Source organism: Ambystoma mexicanum, chromosome 5p, assembly GCF_040938575.1.
Source record: "Ambystoma mexicanum isolate Mex_15411 chromosome 5p, UKY_AmexF1_1, whole genome shotgun sequence".
NCBI lineage: Eukaryota > Metazoa > Chordata > Amphibia > Caudata > Ambystomatidae > Ambystoma > Ambystoma mexicanum.
The window spans coordinates 172863143-172884596 of record NC_090930.1 but is presented as its reverse complement, the minus strand read 5'-3'; the positions used below and the strand labels follow the sequence as shown (position 1 = coordinate 172884596).

Below are 21454 nucleotides of genomic sequence, written 5' to 3'. Positions count from 1 at the left end.
TACCCCTTACCAGTACCTCCACAATATGATGGTTTGTACTGGTTCTGTTCACAATTTTGGACTAGTAAAGCCAATGGTGACTTTACATGCCCTGGGAGACAGTAGTCAGTCCCAGGGTATGGAGTCTGTTTGGGGGTCACTGTGACACCCCTGTGGTACTGCACTGAGGGTGCTGTGTACCACACATTCAGAAAAACAGATGATACCTTATGGAGTAAAAAAGAAATCCCATAGCCCATAAGCACATAACGAGTCAAGGACATACTTCAAATCATGTCTAAGAGTGGGAGTAAGAGAGTCTCACTCTTAGCAGGAGTAAATAACAAACCCCAAAAATCCAGCAAAGCTGCTGGGGGACTCACTAGGTTTGGGAAATTAGCCTTATCAGAGAATTCTCCCTAACATCGATTGAGAGAATGCCACTCTCGCAGTGAAAGTTCGTAGACCTTTCCCAACTTACAGGCCTAATTGCTTGTGACCCAACAAATGATTCTTTTTCGCCTAAACTACTTCTGGATAGGAAAGAGCAGTTCTCGTATCAAACGGTAAAGTCTTTGCAAAAGTTCTCAGAACACTAGCCCATTGACTGTGGTATAGACCTATTGACTTGAATTGAACTCCTCTGGTGAACTGAAACTATTTGCACTGCCTAGAAAGTATATGTGATCTATTCTACTTACCTTGTCCCTTTTGCTCACTTCTAGGTAACTGAACTGCCATTTTGCTCCTATTTCAGTGGAGCTGAAACTGTCTCAAAATCTTAGTTTTGTATTGAAGTGTATTGGTATATAATATTTCTTTCTTTAGTTGCTAAAAACAACTTTGCAAATATTTGACATTTTCTTTCATTAACAAATAAAATATTACATTTTGCATAGCATCAATGTACAATAGTTTCCCCAAAAAAAATTTAAAATGCTTTTCACTTCATTACTTTTCTTAGGTAATTTTGACATTTATGTACATACATTTTCTGGCACAGTTGCCTCCACAAAGTGTACAATTGCTACCTTCACGGCCAATCTAGGACTTGTAAAGAGGAGTTTCGAGAGGGTTCTCATCAGGCTCAGAGAATAACATAAGTACGTTTTGAAATAGTTTCATGCACATAGATTGTAAACCAGGGCAGGCGACAACCAGATGTTGAAGAGTTTCTGTGTGTTGTAAATTTAGGCAGTAACGACAAATTCTCATCTGGGGCAATTAGATTTCACCTCTAGCACATCGCGGGTGTGCCACAGGTTAAATCTAACTCTCATATATTGTCGCCGTAAATGAGGTGACGGACATTTATTTAAATATTCCGCCATGACTTTGTACTACTTCAAACCAAATATTTTTGGAAGTCTGGCAAGCTGCAATATTCCTAATCCAGTCGTATTCAAAGATTTTTTTTTGTTGCTAAGTCTGGATTAGAGAGCAAGATCTCAATGGTTACCGCAGCCTGAGCCATTTCATTGTACAGAAGCGTGTACCACTTGTTAGAAAAACCAGTGGGGCTGACAAGCAGATATTGCGCTACTATGCCCAATACATTCGATACATTATGACTTAACAAACATTTCCTCAGGAAGGCAGACATTTTCCACAATATTTGAGAATACAATGACAATATCCCCAACTCAAAGCGTATGATAGGTAATGGAGTACAGTTGGGCAATTGTAACACTTTCCTCCAGTATTTGCCCTCTAATCTATCCCAATACAAATGATTCTGTGGATTTCCTGCTTCGACTCCATATAGTAGTATTGGTACAACCTTCATTTGGTAAAAGGATACTGAATGTTTAAATGAGAATTTACTGTATTTTGCAACAAGAATCCTTGTCTGGGAGGTCAGGGTCTGGAGTTTCTAACGCGTTTCCCAAATTTCAATTTTAGGTATAACAGAATTGGTAAGAGTTACACCCAGGTATTCATAGTAATTAACAACCAGAAGTTCCTTGCCCTGAATTGTCCAGGCATATTTCTTATTCTTCCGTTTACCAGTATTGTGGCATACCACTACTTGGGATTTTATTGCGTTTATTTGCAAATGATTAGTTATCGTGTACTGAGGTAGCCTATTTAACATCTGCTGAAGGCCATAAGGTGTTTGCAACAATAGTACTAAGTCGTCAGCATATAAGAGATAGCTGACTTTGTTAGTACCCAATTTTGGAGAATCACAGCAGAAGGTACTAAAGATTTCTCCCATGTCATAGATGAAGAAGTTGAATAAGCTTGAGGCCAACGGGCATCCTTGCTTTAGGCCTCTCATGATATCGATAGGGGCAGATAATAAGCCTTCAAGCGTGCGGCGTACCTGCATCGTGGTGTTTGAATGCAGTAGCATCAACATGTTTACTAGTGAATTTGGCCAATTGTATCTCTTGAGTTTGTTATAAAGTAGTGCCCGATCAATAGAATCGAACGCAGCCCGAAAATTATGAATGCCGGGTAGAGTGGCTGGCCCCTGGCAGCATATTGCATTTTAATTAGATTTAAGCACATGATGTTTGGTATTGTTCCCAAACCAGAGACAAAGCCAGATTGAAAGCTGTCTCTTACTTGTGCCAGTATGGACCATGCATTCAATTTTTTCAATAACAGTCTGCCAAAGATTTTACCTGGTACATCAAGAAGGGAGATCGGACGGTAGCTACTAGGGGCTCGCTGATCCCCCTTCTTGGATATTGGAACGGTGATGGAATGGGTCCACGTTTCAGGAATAGCCTGGGCTACATTGACTGCTGTGAAAATGTGATGCAGTGTCGATGCCCACAGTTCCGGGTGCAACTTTAAGATGTAATTTGATAAACCATCAAGACCAGCTGCTTTGGAGTTGGATGATGTTTTAATGAGAAGGAGAATATCCTCATAATCAAAGTCAAGATTAAAGTGACCATACAAATCACAAGGGTTAAATGGCACAGCACCTTCTGGAACTGAATAAAGCTCAGAAAAATGCCGTGTCCAGGATTGTTCAGACACTGCATTTGATTGTGCCGCGAGTTGTGAAGATCCCGTCGCAAAATTGAGAGCCCACATTTTAGCAGTGTTCTTGGTTGCTAATATGTTCAACATGCCTGCACCATCTTGATACAGATTTGTGCTGTATCTTTTTACCCAATTTGTGTATTTTAACTTTATTTTCTCAACCAGTAGAACTCTGATGGCCGGAGGATACTTAATAGCCAATCTCAACTGAGCACGTTTTTCAGTTTTCTTTGCCTTCATAATGAGGTCAAAGATGTGTGAATGCGTAGTTTTTTCTCACGCCTTCATTCTTGGAGCCTGAAGAAGCTGCATGGTGTTACTATATTCAATGCACACATTATTCGCAACATTAGAATTTTACTCAGCTGATTCTGCTAGGTATTGATTGAATTTATATGCAGTGTCCTCTGACCATCATAGTCTATTACATGCCGGATTAACAATTAGGACACCTTGAGCTTCGTCACTTTGTTTGATTTTGCTGAGGCCTCTCTGCCACCAATTCATTGTTAGAATATTATGATCACTTTGTTTGGTGTCAATGATTTGAAAATTCTCAATCATGGGCAATAGAGAGGTACTCACAAAAATATAGTCAATCAGTGATTACATTTGGCCGTTTCGCCATGTAGCCATAGGAGGTATATCTTCTTTAAATATACCATTAAGCATATGTAAACCACGAGATTTAGTCAACATATGCCATCTGTACGCTCTCCCTTTAGCAGATGGATTTTTCTTAAAGATAAATTGATATTTAAATCTCCAGCAAGGATCAAATGAGTGACTGATTTCTCCAACGCGACCAGATCCAAAAGCATTGCGACATCATTGAAAAAAACATTATCACTTATCGCAGCAGTATTCCAATATATGTTAAGGACAGCATATTGTACGCCCTCAGCCCTAACCTTTACCAAAAGCATGTGTTTATTTGGTGATGCCCATAGTTCCGATGATACTCCCTTTAGGATTTTGATGGCTGTGATGAGGCCAGGCAATGTTCTACCCACTGTGGACTTATAGGCAGAATTGATATGAATATGAAAACCATTCCGGACTGGAGGATCAATGAGCCACGTCTCTTGTAGAAGAATTAGATCATACATTCCTAGGTGATTTGAATCATTATTAAGGAGATGAGTATATCCTCTAGTGTTCCAATTTAGGATAGAGATTTGTGTTTGCGCATGATCCTGGACTAGTTATCTTTGTTCCTGCGTACATTTGCATGAACAAGTAATAATTCTTGGAGGATTTCTCTTTCCTTTCTGGACCGCTGCATGATCCAACAGATTTGCAACCGGGTAGTTGTGTTGTTTTCTACAATGAGTTCAAATCCCAGATTAAAAAGGTGAGTTTTTACAGACCAGATAAGATTTTGAACAACCCGAGAGTTCAGCCATAATCTCACGGTGTTGAGATTCTGGTCACTCACAAACTCTACATATTCAATGTCGGCTGAGTTTATGTCCTCCAACTGTACAACTTTGGAAAATATGGCCATAATAGATCTTCTATTAAGGTCATATTGCTTACAGGGTGGTTTTCTGCATGTCAAAATTAATGAATATGGTGCCAATCTTTTTTTCAGCGTAGGATTTGTCCGCGGGCCTAGAGCAGTATGAGTTTGACTACGCGGAGCTCCTGGGGATTCAGTTTTTGTTTTTGCCTGAATTTGTTTTAGGGCAGTCTCAATTAAACCCATCATTTCCGCTGTTAAATCCGTTGGTTGGGGATGAGGGGATTGAGGGGATAATTTCTGAGACTGACTTTTCCTGAGGTCAGGAAGAACTCCAGCCATTCTTGGAGTATATGTAATCGGCATTTTTAGGGTAGAGGCACTCATGTGTGTGTCAATTCCTCTGGATTGGGGATATTCCAGGATTTGGACACTTTTATCTGAAACCACTCTTCCCTCCTGCTCCACTAGACTATTAGGAGGAAGACATTGCAAATCCCTCCACGATGGAATTAACAGGGCTTGATCAGACATGTATGCATCCACTGCTGTTCTGATTTCCTGCCTATGTGCCTGAAGGGCGTCTACATTTCTAAACTCCGCTGTACTAGCTTTAGTATTAGCAACAGAAGTTAATGAGACTCTTTTTCGCTTTTTGCAGGATTGCGGCATTGTGTAAGTCTACCTCTTTCAACAACGCATTCAGATGAGCATAATCTGCCGGAGGCGGTACAATACTAGATTGCATGGGTTTGCTCTGTATCTGTTGTTTATATTTTTTCCTTATGGCTTCAGATGCCGCAATGACGTTTTTTTTTCTTTTGGAAAGTGTGAGAGCCTTGAACTGTTTAGAGCTCGAATTTGTTGCCATTTTAGGGGCACTTTGATTTTTTGTTAATTTAACATTCTGTATGTTTTTATTTATCTTGCCATCAGCGGGGGTGAAGATTGTGTACACTTTTTTTTATTGTCGTTGGTGATGAGTTTACGCTAACGACCAGAACATCTTCAAGGGCACCCTCTGAGACACAATTACGCATCAAACTCTCATTTGGCATTGTGTCGAAAATAATCCCCTCGATCAAGGGAATAGCCAAATCAAGTTTCTCTACTAATGTAGAAGTCTTGACAGGTACTGTGAACATGACTGGATCATTGTGTTTAGGGATACTTAGTTGATTTAATTCCGCCCTTATCTCGAGCCCAAAGGTATTTTGCCAATTAGACATTTGATCCAACACAGCTGCCTGCTTCTCTAATTTAGTGTCTAATGCCGCAAATAGTTTCCCTAGGGTTTTAATGGCAAGATTCATAGCCTGCAGGGTGGCTTCCAACATTCTCTCCCCCTGCATGCCTGAATGCGCCTGTTAGGCAGAAACCTGTGAAGTTCCCTTAGGGACCACTGCAAAAGATTTAAGACTACAGGTGTTGGCAGTAAACCCACTTGGTAGCAGTCTGTACCACGCATATTTACCTAGTAGCTGTGGCTGAGCAGTCAGACTTCCCTCAAGAAGTTAGGCAGTATGCAAAGTATACACAATAGGCACTCAGATACAATAATACAAGCAAACACTGACCAGAGCTTTGGTATCAAAGTATATAATTATTTATTTAAAGACACACAGTTGAAACACTCCAGCACTCTTATTGTAAAATGTTCTAAACACAGTTACTATTGTAATATATACACCCCTTTTTCCTTATCAGATAAATCACAGTAAAACACCACTTATTTTCATACAGAGGTGAGCGCTTAACTAGATGGCACTCCAATAAGTTTGTCAGAAAGGGAGGGAAAAAGACAGAATATGGAAAGGTACACCACTCTAAGATTCAGGAACACTATTAGCAAGGCAGGAGAACAAAAGTCACTGGTGAGCCAAAGTCCAAAGGCTGGGCCCACTCTTAGAGAGAGCAGAGCACAAATGCGCCCAAGATCACACAGTTACACTAGGCTTAGAAAGTCTTGCAGAGGGTTCAAAAAGAGTTGAGAGGCTTAGGAAAGTTTACCCAGGGTGTCCCAGGCTAACCCAGGTTCGAAAGCCGGGGGCTAAATCTACCCCTTACAGTCGGTAGCAAGGGAAGCCAGGCGGGACACGGTACCTTAAGTGGGAAGGATCCTCCAGCGGTGGCAGTTGTTCCTGGCAGTGGGTGCAAGTCGCGTCGTCGTCCAGGGGAAGAGAAGATCTCGACTTGGAGGAAAGATGAAGGTCGTTGCACTACCAGGGCAGAAACCAGCCGCAGAGTTTTCCGGTTAAAGGTGGTACCTTTGTTTCGCGGTCGTGGTAAAACGTGGTATCCCGGTTGCCGGGGTGCTTGGCACGGGCAAGGTGGCCACGAGGTACATCGTGAAAGCGAAAAGACGGTGAAACTGGTTATCCCCACCAGTCAAAGGAAGAAGACTCCCGGCGGGAGATCTCCTCTGTCGTTGGGAAAAGTGGTGAGGCAGTCCAGCATGGCTCCACCGGTGGTGGTGTTCGTGGCAGGTCGCTCAGCTTCTCCCTCGTCGGATTCTTAGGTCCTGTGGCGACTTCTGAAGTTCCAGTCCCCAAAGCCCTGCTTTTATGCAGAAAACCCCCAGTCACTCAGCCTAGCTGTCACTCAACAACATGCTAAGTGGTGAGCCGGCCGGCTCACCACTTGGGCCAATCAGGATGGAATGCGACTTGAGTTGCCTAGGCAACTCAGTCCAGGGTGCCTAAATTCCCCTCCACCCCTCCTATGTACCCCAGACAGAGTGGCACCACTTTGGAGGGCTTCTGTGGAGAAGCCTGCCAAAAAGTGGAACAAAGGGCTCGACTTGGGTTGGAGACACAGAAGAGAACACAAATGGCATTTTAGAATCAGGTTTTGGCAAAAAAATACCAACCGGAGATTTAATATTAATTAAATAAACCAGCGGTATGTTCGAGGCTACCGTAAATAATTAAATAAAGATAGCCTAAAACAATGGGAAATCCCATAGGAAAATATTTGCGGTTGAATATAAAAAGTAGTATCCACTGCCACCAGCCAAAACTCGATCAGGGGGGACGGAGACGTGTCCCCTCGACTAAAAGACCCCGGGGCAATTGAATTGCCCCAGCCAGTACGTCCACAATATGATGGTTTGTACTGGTTCTGTTCAGAATTTAAGACTAGTAAAGTCAATGGTGACTTTACATGCCCTGGGAGACAGTAGTCAGTCCCAGGGTATGGAGTCTATACTGGGGGGTCACTATGATACCCCTGTGTCACTGCACTGAGAGTGCTGCGTAATACACATCACAAAAACACATGAAGCCCTATGGAGTAAAAGACCCCGTAGCCCATTAAACACTTCTAGATTCAAAGAAACACACTCAAATCATGTCCAAGAGTGAGGGGAAAAAGAGTCTCACTCTTGGCAGGAGAAAAAAATAAACCCCAAAAATCCAGCAAAGCTGCTGGGGGACTCACTAGGTTAGGAAATTCAGCCTAAACAGAGAATTCTCCCCAACACTGCTGAACTCCTTTTACTTATGGGAGAGATGTGTCTTCTTGGGATAGGGCGCATAAAGGAAACACTCACTGGAGAACTTGTGCAATTGGGTTCTGGCGTTACAAACATTACAGGAGAAGCTGACAAATTGTCAGGGAGCGTTTGCCCAGAAAACCCAGAGCCTTCGTCTTCAAGGTCAATGATCTGTGCATCTAGCGTGCTTTTCACCTCTAAATTATTTGCATAGTTCGCGTTTGCAGTTGAAGGTAGGACTTTTAACATCGCGCTATCGGTAACAGACGCGGTATGCGAAAGCATTTTTGCAACGCTGGGAACATTAGATACATTCAATTCACACGTATCATTCACCACAGAGATAGAAGAAACTGGTAACTTACACCCCCCAGCCTGATTCTGCAATACACACTTCGTGCCCATAATAGTTTTTGTGGATGCTGTAGGAGTAGCTGGAGTGTTGCTTTTCGTGACCAATGGTTTTGAAACTCACGTCGGTGCCGGAGGTTTAATGTTGGCACAAGCCTGAGCCGTGATGTCTTTATAAAAAGCACGGATTTCTGCATCCTTTAATACTTTTTCTGTTCCACACAGTTTTTTTGTTGGTACCTGACACTGGTGTGGAGGCAAGATGAGAAATGGTTCGCGAGCGGCCCTTGGATGGAGACATGGCTAATGCTCTAAGTGAAGGGGGGGAGGTTACACTAGGCTGCCGAGTGTTTCGCTTGGACGAGCGTAATTGCATTCCACGCTGCAATCACGCAACGTACCCGAAGTGCCTCCTCGCCGCAGCGCCAAGACGAAGAGGCAAAGAGGTACTTCCGGTACTTCGCCTGGTGCGCGCGATCTGCTGCTTTAACCACTTCCTAGCAAAAGGGGGCGGGGCCACTGGGAATAAAGCCATATAACGGCAAAATAAGCTCTAAAAATAATAAAAAGAAAGATGCTATAATCACTGATAGTTATTTGAAGTCCACACATATATCCTCAGCTTGTAACCGCGGTATATACCGTTGAATGGAGCGATGTGGAAACAGTCTTTCAGAACGTCCCGGACAGCGTGAGAGGCAAAGAGGTACTTCCGGTACTTCGCCTGGTCCGCGGGCGCTGGTGCTCGCGATCTGCTCCTTTAACCACTTCCTGGCAAAAGGAGGCGGGGCCACTGGGAATAAAGCCGTATAATGGCTAAATGAGCTCATTGAATGGAGCGATGTGGAAACAGCCTTTCAGAACGTCCCGTACAGCGTGAGAGGCAAAGAGGTACTTCCGGTACTTCGCCTGGTGCGCGCCATATTTAGTTGTCTTCTGCTAGTGAAATGTTTTCTAAATGATTGTGTAATAAATTAATACGTGTTTTACCAAGAAACCTTGAGTATAATTGTTTACTTGAACCACTGTGATTGAAAGTCCTCTGTGTAACTACTTGTACTGCTCACATTCACTCTTGAGATAAGCCTGGCTGCTCAGCTCGCTACCAAAAACTGTGTGGTACAGACTTATACGAAAGGTTGGTTTGGCTAACACCTGTACTCCTAATTGTGTGTAGTGGTCCCAGAGGGTACTGCATGCAATTCTGCCCAACACAGTTGTTCCTGGAAACCGTAGAGCCAAGGAGAGGAACACCAGTTCGTGTGCATTGATTGAAAGTTGGCCAAGAGCTCCAGGAAGATCCTCTGGACTCCCAGGAAGCAGGACCGACCGAGCCTGAGCCACCTCAACAGAGTGCTGGACCCCAGATGCAAGGAAAGCCCATCTCAACAGCCCAGAGTCCACAGTGGGGCTATTTGCTGAGATGCGAGGAGCTGAAACCATGCAGTGCCACTGAATATAAGTTGGTCCTTTTCTGTCACTGACCGTCCCGTTGCAGTGCAGGAATCCTCTAGCCGACCTCCCTCTTGTCCCCACGACTGAGGCCCAGGAACACAGGATCTGCAGAGCTGCACAGGAACAGAAGCCAGCTGGAACCGTTTTTCTTATAATCAAAGGTACTGCAAAGGCTGAGAACTTGCCTCTTGTCGTGTACCCTCACTTGTTCTTCGATGCTTCTGTATAGTTGCTCGCAGCTTCTTTACCTCACAAGCCTAATCAGCTTGTATCCCTGCTTTGATTTCTTCTTTTCTACAAAGACTTCTAAAACATTGTGCTTGACGTTTACTTGCCTGTAAGAATTGCTTCAGCTCACCTAGACTTTTGCCCAATTGACCTTGGCCTGGCCTGGCTCCCTGAATGGGGTTTACAAAAAGTACTTGACTGCTTCAGAATATTTGTGGGATCTCTTGTTTTATTCTAATAATCTTTTTGCCCTAAGTACAACAGTGATATATTAATGTTCAGTGTCCTAGCTATTTAAGTCACCTGAGGGTGTAGGAAGTGTCTCTGTGCCATCCCAAATGGGTACTTGCTGATTTAGTGAAACTAAGAGTGCGTATTTTGGAGTGTATTTGTGTGTTACTATTATATTGCCCCTTCTGAAGAAGGCTTGCTCAAACTGCCTGTTAAATAAATTAATAATTGTATGATCAAGAAACCTTGTAAGTATATTTGAATACTTGTCACTGTGGATCTCTGTGCAACTCCCCTACAGCTCACATTGGCCCCTCTTGAGATAAGCCTGGCTGCTCAACACGCTACCAACCTGTGTAGTATAGACTTATACCAAAGGTTGGGTTTCTATTGCCAGGAGGTCAGGGTTGTTGTAGGCCACCCAAAGGGTTCTGCATACAATATTGCCTAACTGGGATTTTACCAAAGTACTGTCTGTGACAGAACATTACAAAGCACACCCTGGGTGAAAATGGTTACGCTTCTTAGGTTTGGCCTGAATTGCCCCAATGGTTGGATAGCAATGAACAAGCAGCCAGGCTTAGTCCAAGGAGGGCTGGGGTCCATGTGTTAATATGACCGCAAAAATATTGCCATACATAAACATCGCCATATTTTTGCTGCAATATTAAGGCATGGAACCTGCGGGGTACACCCCAAAGCCCCCGCTGACAAAAATTATCCCCCCCCCAAAATATTGCATATGGCCGTTTCAGACGCCATATAAACGGTGATATTTTTGGTGGGGATAATATGTAGCTATACCGAGGGCTGTTGCAGGTACCCAGAGCACACCTTGGATCAAGAAAACACTGATACGCTGTAAAGTTATTATTATTTTTTTTTAAATTTCAATTTTATTGGTTTTGTAAAAGTTCGACAATCAATTACATGCAAATTCCATCACTGAGTCAGAAGAAAAAGAATGTTCACAGCAAATAACTTTTTCATATAAAGCGTGTAAAGTCTCTTGGAATCAGATAATTAACCAATAACGTCAACAAAACCCACTTTCTTTACCCCGCCCCCCTCCCCCTTTCACATGTCACCGTCCCGGGATTGTAAACAAGTTTAAACATTGCCAAAGAACCGCTAATATACTCATGACATAAGGCAAGTATGCACAGCATAACCCAAAACTCTTGCATAGCAGACTCCATCAGCAATTGACTAAATTGACACGAAATTCAGCAGTGTTTTGCACACATTCTTTTCACATGACATATGTAGCATGAAATTCTGACCATGCATTCTCAACATTGGTACGATCTCCATGTAAGGCTGCAGTCAGGCTTTCCATTCTGTAAATGCTCAGAGCAACACCTAGCCATTCAGTCTTGCTAGGGAGTGTGGCTCTTTTCCATACCATGGTTAGACAGGCTCGTGCAGCCATCAACGGACTTAACACCATTCTGGGTGCTTTCATGATCGTGTCCTCCGTTTCAATCAAGCCAAACAAAATCAGCAGTGGTTGTTTCTCTCTTTTGTCATCATCTAGGTCCCTGATCTAGCTAAGAACCTCTGACCAGTAGGCTTGGACCACTGCACATCCCCACCACATATGCCAATAATCGGCCCGCTTCCCGCAGCCCCTCCAGCAGTATGGGCTTACTCATTGATACATTTTGGCAAGCCGGATTGGGTCGTATTGCCATCTATACATTAACCTGATAGCATGTAATTCATACTGACAAGATATAGATGATTTCGCCGTCCGTCTGCATATTTGAAGCCATAACTTCTGTGAAATTTGCCTGCCCATATCCGATTCCCATCTGCTTTTGAGTCAGGGAGGGTGTAATATCGACCTCAATCAATGCCAGGTACATTGCATTCATCAAACCTCTGGAGCCCGTGCATGCGTCAAGAATTCTCTCGAATGGGGTAAGGTCCCTCTGCAATAATTGTTTCCATATCGTCCTTGTCAATACCCCCTTGAGTCTCATGTACAGGAAAACCGAGAGCAGGCCTATGCCAAGCGCTTCCTGAAGCTCCTGAATGGTTATAAAAGAGCCATTTCTCCATAGTTGACCTGCCCTTTCTAGCCCCGCCTGGTACCAGGTCTCAAAGCTTCCTGGTTCTGGGATTGCATCTCGGATCCCCGGGGACCATAGGTGACCCAGAGGAGAGAGGGTCATGTCGTAACTCCAACCATTTTCTTGCCTGGCTTCCATATTGCCCATATTGTACCTATAATGGGGTGAGATTTGATGCTATTACGTAATTGGGACCCAGGCACCCATAGCCATTCACCCAAAATAAAGGGACGGAGGTGATAGTTATCCAGGGCTATCCACTGTGGTTCTGCCTGCTGCCTGACATGTGGAACGAGGACCCAGAGTTGGGCTGCCCTATAAAATGTTTTGATGTCCGGTAGGCCTACCCCTGCATTATCTTTTCGAAGCTGGAGCAAGGATCTCGGAATTCTAGGCTTTTGGCCGTGCCACAAGAAGGCTAGTAGCAATTTTCTCGTGTCCGTGAAGTATTCTGGGGTCATTTTGATGGGAAGCATTTGGAACAAATATAGTATTTTAGGGAGGATCACCATTTTTATGGCATTTAGATGGCCCAGCCAAGAGATGGTGAGCTTGGACCATCTTTGAATATCTTTTTGAAGGGCAAGTGACAATGGTGGGAAATTGGCTTCATATAGGGATCGTAGGTCGCGAGTAACATAATACCCAAGTATCGGAGCGTGGTGAGACTGACTTTTACTCCTAGGGGGGCAAAGCGTTCGACCTCAGAGTCTCTACTTTTGTCAATTGGGAGGAGGACAGATTTCGCAGCGTTAATTTTCAGACCGGCCTCCTGACCATATTCTTCAATTATGCCGAGCGCGGCCGGGACCGAATCTAAGGGATCAATTAAGTGTAGTAAGATATCATCGGCATATAGGCCCAGTTTGTATTCTCGATCACCTACTGTGATACCTTTAACTCTACTATCGTGTCTCAATTTTTGAGCTAACGGCTCAAGGGACATTACAAATAATATCGCTGACAGTGGGCAGCCCTGCCTCGTCCCCTTTCCAGGGGAAACCATCGTGAATAACCTCCGTTCACCACTACTGATGTTGTGGGGGAGGCGTACAGTGCTTTGATGGCGCGGCAGAGTTTTGGCCCTAACCGTTCGAAACCAATACCTTTTCCAGAAAATCCCATGACACCCTATCAAAATGCCTTCTCGGCATCTAACGACAAAAGTGATGGGTCCCCTCCCATTCCCTGTGCCTCATGGAGTAAGTGAAGTGTTTTTCTCATAGTGTCCGCGCCCGGTCTCCCAAGAACGAAGCCAACTTGGTCAGAATGTATTAGCCTAGGGAGGTGTGTTTCAAGCCGAGCTGCAATGACTCTGGCATATATCTTAGCGTCAATATTGAGGAGAGAAATGGGGTGATGGGAGCTGCAGTATTTAGGATCTCTACCCTCCTTCGGAATGCATGCAAGGAGGGCTTGAGAGAAGGAGGGAGGAGCTTGACCTGTGTCGAAGATGTGGTTGAACAGGGATGCAAGAAAGGGGGCAATGAGAGTGGAGAAAGTCTGTCTTGTAGAAACCGGGCGTGAATCCGTCATCTCCTGGGGCTTTACCTGTCTTCATGCACTTTATAGCTTCTACAACTTCCTCTTCTGTGACTGGCATATCTAGGGAATCGGTCTCCTTGAGTGTGGGGGTTCCTCACCTCCTTGAGGTATGCGTCTATGCTTCCCACGGGAGGAGGGGGGGTCACTCACATATAGATCTTCATAGAAGAAGGCAAATGCTTCTTGTACGTCCTCGGGGGGGTGGGGGGGGTTCACTGTCGTGTCCGTGAGGGTGCCATCTGTCATTGCGATAAGATCAACCCATCCCTCCGCCTTCTGTGCACGGAGACGAGCCGCCAAGAGGGCATCTGCTTTGTCGCCCTTCTCATAATATTTTTGTTTGTGGTATTGTAGGGTCTGGGCAGTTTTGCCCGCGATTAGTATTTTCAACTCCTCTCTGAGTAGTTTAGCTTCTGCAGTATAATTGGGTCTTTCAGATGGGGAGGACTGTGCCAGGCTCTGAGCCTTACAGAGCCTTTCCCTGATGCCCTTCTCTATCAAGGCACGTTCTCGTTTTTTTTTGGGCCCCTTCCCTTATAAGCACCCCCCTCCAAGTTGCCTTGGCTGCCTCCCACACGGATGTCTTCCCTACCCTCCCCTGTGTCATTAGAAGCGAAGAACTGCTCGATCTCGGTTTCCAAAGCTTCCTTGAAGACCGAGTCAGCCCATAAGCAGTCATTACATCTCCATTTGGTATTCCGGGGGGCCAGGTCGTTCCAGAGTATATCCACCATAACCATATCATGGTCCGTCCAAGCAGAGGGGTATATAGTTGCCGCTTGCAATATGCGCAAGAGGCCATCGGAGAGGAAGATGTAATCGATACGCGTGAGCGTGTTGTGGGGGAGTGGAAGGTGAAGCCTCTGTCCGTCGGGTGCAAATGACGCCAACTGTCCACGAGACCATAAAGATTAAGGGTTAATTTAATGTCCGCCTCGTTCCGCGTGTTGGGTGGATCCGCTACGTCAGCTCTATCCTTTGAACTGTCCATCCACGTGTTAAACTCCCCACCGAGAACTGTGTGTCCCCTGGCCATGCCGAAAACCTTCTCACTGATTTTGTGGAGGAACCTATTTTCCCCTTGGTTAGGCGCATAAAGCGTAGCAAGGGTAACTGTTGTGCCCCATATGTTTCCCACGACTGAGAGTCCTCCCTTCCCTGTCCATCCATGTCTCAAGAATTGTCATCCGGAGGCCTTTGCGGATTAGGATCCCCACTCCTGCCTTTTTTGAGATACCTGAGCTCCAGAAGGAAGGTCCGACCTCCCGAGCTGGGATCACTCTCTCTTCACCCTTTCGATATCATATTTCCTGGAGGAATAGAATATCTATATTTGATCTCCTAAATTCCCTGGCGACCATGGATCTTTGTGGGGGAGTTCAAACCCTTGACATTGAGTGTGCAAATGCGTAACGTGTCCATAGAGTGTGGGTGCCATCTTGAGCTTTGGGTGAGTGTGTAAGGGGCCGGTTCGTCTGCTTCATGGCCTGTGTCATGTTTGTTGTTACAGTGTGTGGTTCGTATTCATCGAAATGGGTCTCAGTCCTTCGGAGGACAAAGACTGACCCGTCCAGTACGTATAATGTCCCTTTATGTATCAAGTTTGTTTTTTCCCGCCCCTCAGGTCTGTGCTGCGACAAAATACGTGTTTCCCGCCCTCCCCTCCCCCCCCTTTTCCCCTCCTACGTTCGGCGCCCGACCCGTCCGTGTTAACATCACTCAGTCGGTCTCGGACCACCAGTGGAGACCGCGAAACAAGCGTTCCTATCTTAGTATTGGCATTAATAACAGTGAGCCCCCAACCGTGTGCACGTAACTTAACATCAACAAACCAAAAGCAAGAATTCCGACCCCCCCAAAGGCATCGTTCCAGCATAAATATTACCTCATATCTCTTTCTGGGCACCCTAAACATGCATGGTCAAGTTCACCATTCGCACAAAAGGAGTAACACATTGGAGTCTAAAGGTGCGACCAAGGGATCGGGCGCATCATTGGTGTATGTTATACGTGAACTCTCCAGTCTGACGCACCCTCATCATTGTTCTCTGCCTCGGGCAGCGCCCAATCGATCAGCTTCAGCCGGATCACTCACCACAAGGTTTCTTTGCCCCAAGCGGGCTAGCATGCCAGTCTGGTGGCCAGGTTAGTGTTCCATGCCCTATGATTTGTTCATTCTCCGAAATTTCCTGGAACCCTGGATCCGTCTGCGCCGCGGGCCCTTAGTGTGCCATTCACCTTCCTCCCTCCTTGACTCTCCAAGGGAGGGGCCCTCCTCCTGGGTACCCAACAGGTCAGATATGCAGTCTGCAATGTCCTTTTCCGAAACCAGTTTCACTATTGAGCTCTCCCACTCAAAGTTGAGTTAGAATGGATAACCCCACCGATACCTGATGCCTTTGTCCTTCAGCATTTTCGTAATCGGGGAGCATTTCTTCCTCATTGCGAGCGTGAGCGATGATAGGTCTTGATAAAGCGAGATGGTTGCATCACCCAGAGTAAGCAACGAAGCGTGTCTGGCTTTTTCTAAAATCCTGACTCTGTCCGCATAGTTGTGAAACCTAGCTATGACCGAACGCGGACCTCCTGGCCTGCCTCCGGCTCTGTGGATGCGATCAAGTTTGGGTCTCATCTTTAAAAAGGAGCTTCAGGATGGCGTGCAGGGTCTGTTTCAGGTCTGAATCAGATTCTCCTTCCTTTTCGGGGATGCCGAAGACACGTATGTTATTACGGCGTTCCCTGTTTTCAAGATCGTCAACCTTTAAGCGTAGTGCCTCTTCCCTGTGTTCTACTTCTGCAACGCGGTGGTCCATCTGGGCTTCCATCGTATTCAAGGTGGTTTGATTGTGTTCGACGTGCTCCAGCCTGTCCTCCATTTTGTCCATTCTCTGTGTGATTTTGTCGATTTTGCTGCCTATGTCTGCCCTCATGCTTCGCATCTCCGCGAGTAGATCAGCGACATCTGCCTTGGTTGCTGCGGCCTCAGACCCAACAGTCGACATCTTGAGCTCATTGGGGGACTTCCGGGTTTCGTGGGTTGGTGTGAACTTGTATTTTGCCAACCTGTCCTTATGGTTCATGGGCGGCGGGACCCCGTCGATGAGGTGGGTAGGTCTCAACAATGCGCCAGAGGTCAGCCCTGCCAGAGTGGGCGCTTAAAGTATGAGCTTGTGTGCTTAACCTCCGTTTTCCAATGACAAAACATGGCGAAAGCAGGATGTCGTGTGAGAATCCTGTGTTAAGGGACATAAGGAAGATCCAGGGGGGTCTCCCACGGAGAGGAGTCCCTATCCGCTGTCTACGCACAGCCTCTTCAGGCAAACCTCATGCGCGCTGCCTAGGCCAGGCCAGATGCTCAGTGTACCCCATTTCGGTAAGCCTCTGGATTCGAGTGGGGGCCGAGGAGGGCACACGCCCTGAGAAACAGAGGCCCAACCCTCAGCTCTCTGCTGCCTGGGGAAGCCTGCCAAGGGCCTCCTCCCGTACCTCCGGTGCCCAGAGTACTGCGGTTCTTTCCACCTATGCTGGGGTTCTGGCGCAGATCTTTCAGGCCCCGCGCAAGGCAGGGAGCGAGGGCAAGCCACTGGCGGGGGGGGAATCTCAACGGGCACCCCAACAGCCTCAGGCCTCACTCACCAATCGATTCATCAGCCGAGTTGGAATCCAGGAGAGGGCTCGGCGCACACGGCGAGCAATGGGGGCAGCTCGAGCAAGCGGGGTGAAGAGGGGTGAAGAGAGAGTCCAATTTTATGTTTTGTATGACCCTAAACTACACTCTGAGGTTTTTATGGTTACTTTTAAATGTACCTAAAGACAAGCTGTTTGCAGCAGTTGTATTTTTGTTATTTTTGCAGTACGTTTTGTTAGGGCAGGGATGTTTCACGGACCAAGGCCAACACCGTACGGGATCCGGCGACCAGACGGCCCTCGTCCGGGCCTCAAATTCACAGACCTGGGGGCCGCGGGACAGTTAGACGGACTCTGCAGGGCAAGATGTGCGTGTACTTTAGAGTGGGCCCCAGCAGCGATGTGGATTGGAGCGCTCTCCCCGGTGCCGCGCATATCACGGCTCCGCGTGTGGAAGAGGCTCGCAGGCCCTTCCTGCCTTCGTGCTGCGTTTGGCGCAGGAGTTGTTTTCTCCGAAAAAGGCTGTGTTTTGCTTCGGGTTTTCTCCGGGTGATTTCTGGACACTTCCGATGCTGGTTTTCTTCAATGATGTAGCAGATGGGGGTCTCATGGTGGGGGCTCACCCACTTTTCGGGACCTTTGCGCAGAGCCTACACGGAGAGTGATACCATCCGTGCGCCCCTGGTGGCCAGTCGTTATTTTTTTTAATGCTATTTATTTATATACACGAAGGCACACTTGCACTACCAAGTTCAGGTAAGTAGAAAAACATATATTTGCAGTATAAGAGCACTTTCAATATTCTTAGAATAGGTAAACCATAGACATTCACATGCTTGCATGTTATGGGGAAACTGATAAGTGCTTCACGCTGTCATTACTGGGATAACATGTTTTACATTGAACAATGTATCTTCCAATGTAGTCCAATTTTATGTTTTGTATGACCCTAAACTACACTCTGAGGTTTTTATGGTTACTTTTAAATGTACCTAAAGACAAGCTGTTTGCAGCAGTTGTATTTTTGTTATTTTTGCAGTACGTTTTGTTAGCTTTACCACATTTGGCTACTAACTGTGGCTAGTGTCCCAAAATGGCTGTCCCACGAGGATGTTGCTTATTCTTTTGGTCATTTTGTTTGGCTTCTTCCTGCCTTGCCAGGTCAACCAAATTTTGCTTGTTCTTGTGGAGCCCTGTATGGCTGGATCTAGTGATCTTAGAAGGCCTGCATCACAGCTTCGACCCGTAGCGAAGGTGAGAACAACCACTCTCGTAGTCTTCTTATAACGCAACAAGTTGTAGCCCTCTGAAGTGTTCCTGTACCATCCAGTGGATTGACCAACTCTAAATTCGGCTATCGCGGTAGAAGCGACTTTGTTCCAATTTTTAGCCTGAAACTCGAGCAGTTTTCAGCCTGTCCTGAAAGAGTCCTTCCTGTGAAAATCTGGCAGCCTAGCATCGACGGGGGCCCAAGATGGAGGACTGACTTCGACCGCAACATCTGTGTCCCCTTCTGACTGTCACTAAAACCACGTTCTGACATCTGGACGAGCACCCTGAAGAATCGGGCACTGGCGCCTGCGCCATTGTTCTTCGAAAAGAGGTTGCACCATGCTCCTGTAAACGACTAGAACGCTTTTTGCACCTGCAGCTTCTGGGCTTCTTGGAACGGAAAACCAACCTCAGGCGACCCTCCAACGACCTGCAAAGTCTGGAAAAAAGTACAGGGGCAAGTTACAGTGGTACTTACCTGCTCCCCTATCTCTGCCCTTTTAAAGTTTGATGACTTTTGAAACTTTTACAACTGCTTGGCTTTTGTAAAACCTGTTGCCCTCCAACAGCTGGGATCTGCATTATCCACTAGAGCACGTCCTCTTCTGACTTTTGGAACTTTTTTCGCATCCACAGGATTCTCTTACTAACTTTTTCTCACTCACTAAAACTATTGGAAACATAACTTTTGGTCACAAGGCCCAATACAATTTAGGGCTGGACTTTACATGTTAGGGTTGCGATTCCTGTGAACTGTTGGTGTAAGCATTTATTTCGCTTTGAGGTATTTGGGGGGTGAACTGAATGTTTTACACTAACTCACTGTGATTGTATATTTTTTTTATTCATTTGAATATAATTGCATTGCAATTTTTACAAAAAAGATAAACAAAACATTAAGGTAAAGGTCCACTTTCTCCAATTTTCAAATTTTCCGGCAACCAATTCGTTCAGGATCTCACAGAACCAACCATAAGGTAGGTTTCTGATCTGCGTTTGCTTTGGTGTCAATCAATTGTTACTGGGTAGACTTTTCGAATAAAGTGGACTACTGCGATCACCCATGACGTGGAGGTGCCACTCATCAATGCAGTCCATCGTTGATGGGCATCCAATGTTTGTAGAGATCTAAAGAGAGGTGTTGGGAATTGATGACGCTCTGCAGTCAGGCCGGGGCAATTAGCGATCACATGGTTGATGGATTAATTTTCGGACTCGATCTTACAAAATCTACAGCCAAGTGATTGATTTGTGCCTCTGAGTCTGGATTTCGTTAGTTGAAATTAAGTTAAGGCGAATGCTCATGAACGTGTCCCTGAATCACAGGTCCGGAAGCTTCCGAGCATGGTATGGTATCTCGCCAACCAATTTAGAAACGCTCGCTTTGTCCAAGGTCCGGATCCAATCGGCACGGAGGAGTTTTTCTTTCACCCGCATAGGGTTTGTGATGAGGTCTTCTTCCGAGCAGCACAAGTCTGTATTTTACCATTTAGTCTTGTGTGATATTAATATGTATTAGTCATTTTTCATAGTGTTTTTTTGGGCACAGCAAATAATAATTTTGTACTTGGTTGTCTAAGTGTAATCCTTGATTGCTTATTGTGTTGGACTAATTGTGGACCCCTTACCACACTCAACCACTCTCCATGCTACCTTGATTGGTTTGGCTACAGTCCCTGTTCTCTATAACTAGGTTGGCCTCCTACCCATCTGTTCACCAGGCCAGAGTTTAGGAATCCACTCCAACAGTGTGCAATGTCTGCCCAACCAAAGACTTGGTTACCTTCCAAATATCCAGCACACCTTGGAAACAACGATTAGGATGTATCTGTGAAGACTAACTCGGGTTCACTATTTATAATTTCATGTGTTATGTGATCATAATTGCTAGAGAACTGCCCTGCTCTTATGTATGTGCATTAGCAAAAGTATGACCATGTGTGAATAACTTGAATTGAGTCTCCAGTTTGCCTTATGTTTTGTTCTGTTTCTTAATATGTCTGCCAATCACTAGGCAGGTGTTCAAAAAAACTATTAAATACTATGGGAAATTGAACCCATGTTCTTTTCAGACACCAGCTAAATAAATAAGCTAAATAGTCACCATTGACTTTCTTTTGTTTAACATGAGTATACAGTTTCTTTGATATTTAGTATGCTAATTGACATAACCTTTGCAGCAAGTATAAATGCAGAGGAAAATTGTTTTTGAATCTATGTGGCAGGACGCCACCCCTATGTTTCAACAGCAACAGACATTAGCTTGGATGTCAACTGGGCCCAGAAGGACCCTTCTGCCACATCCAGATATACACAGACTGTCATTCTGCCTTGCCCGGGAAAGGGCTTTCGATCTATGGCAATTCTGGAACTCGGCGGTCGGAAAGAAGGCTGATGCACAAAATTGCCAAAGGGCAGGCGAAAAGCTCAGGGCGCACTGCGCTTTTCGAATATATGGTACTTTGTATGGCATTATGCGGCCAAACACAAAAGTGCAGGAGTGAAAAGTCGAAAACGCAGTCAAAAAATATCAGCTGTCACCAGCCCATATTGCACACAATGTGTTTGAAACACAAAGTTGCAAAAGAAAAGTTACAGGGGCACTGTATCAACCCCACTTCATGGTAATGTGTGCAGTTTTCAAAATACAGAAATTCCACTAAGGGAACCTGGGTCTCCCAGTACTGCTAGTCTTATGGACCGAGCAGTCTCCACATAAAAGTGAGCAAACAAACA

General features: G+C 45.5%; 1 protein-coding gene across 1 annotated transcript in view; it reads left to right on the top strand.

Annotated features, from left to right (window-relative positions):
• Nucleotides 1-21454, top strand: part of ATRX (ATRX chromatin remodeler) — a 2430811-nt gene that overhangs the window by 1043233 nt on the left and 1366124 nt on the right. The window lies entirely within an intron of this gene.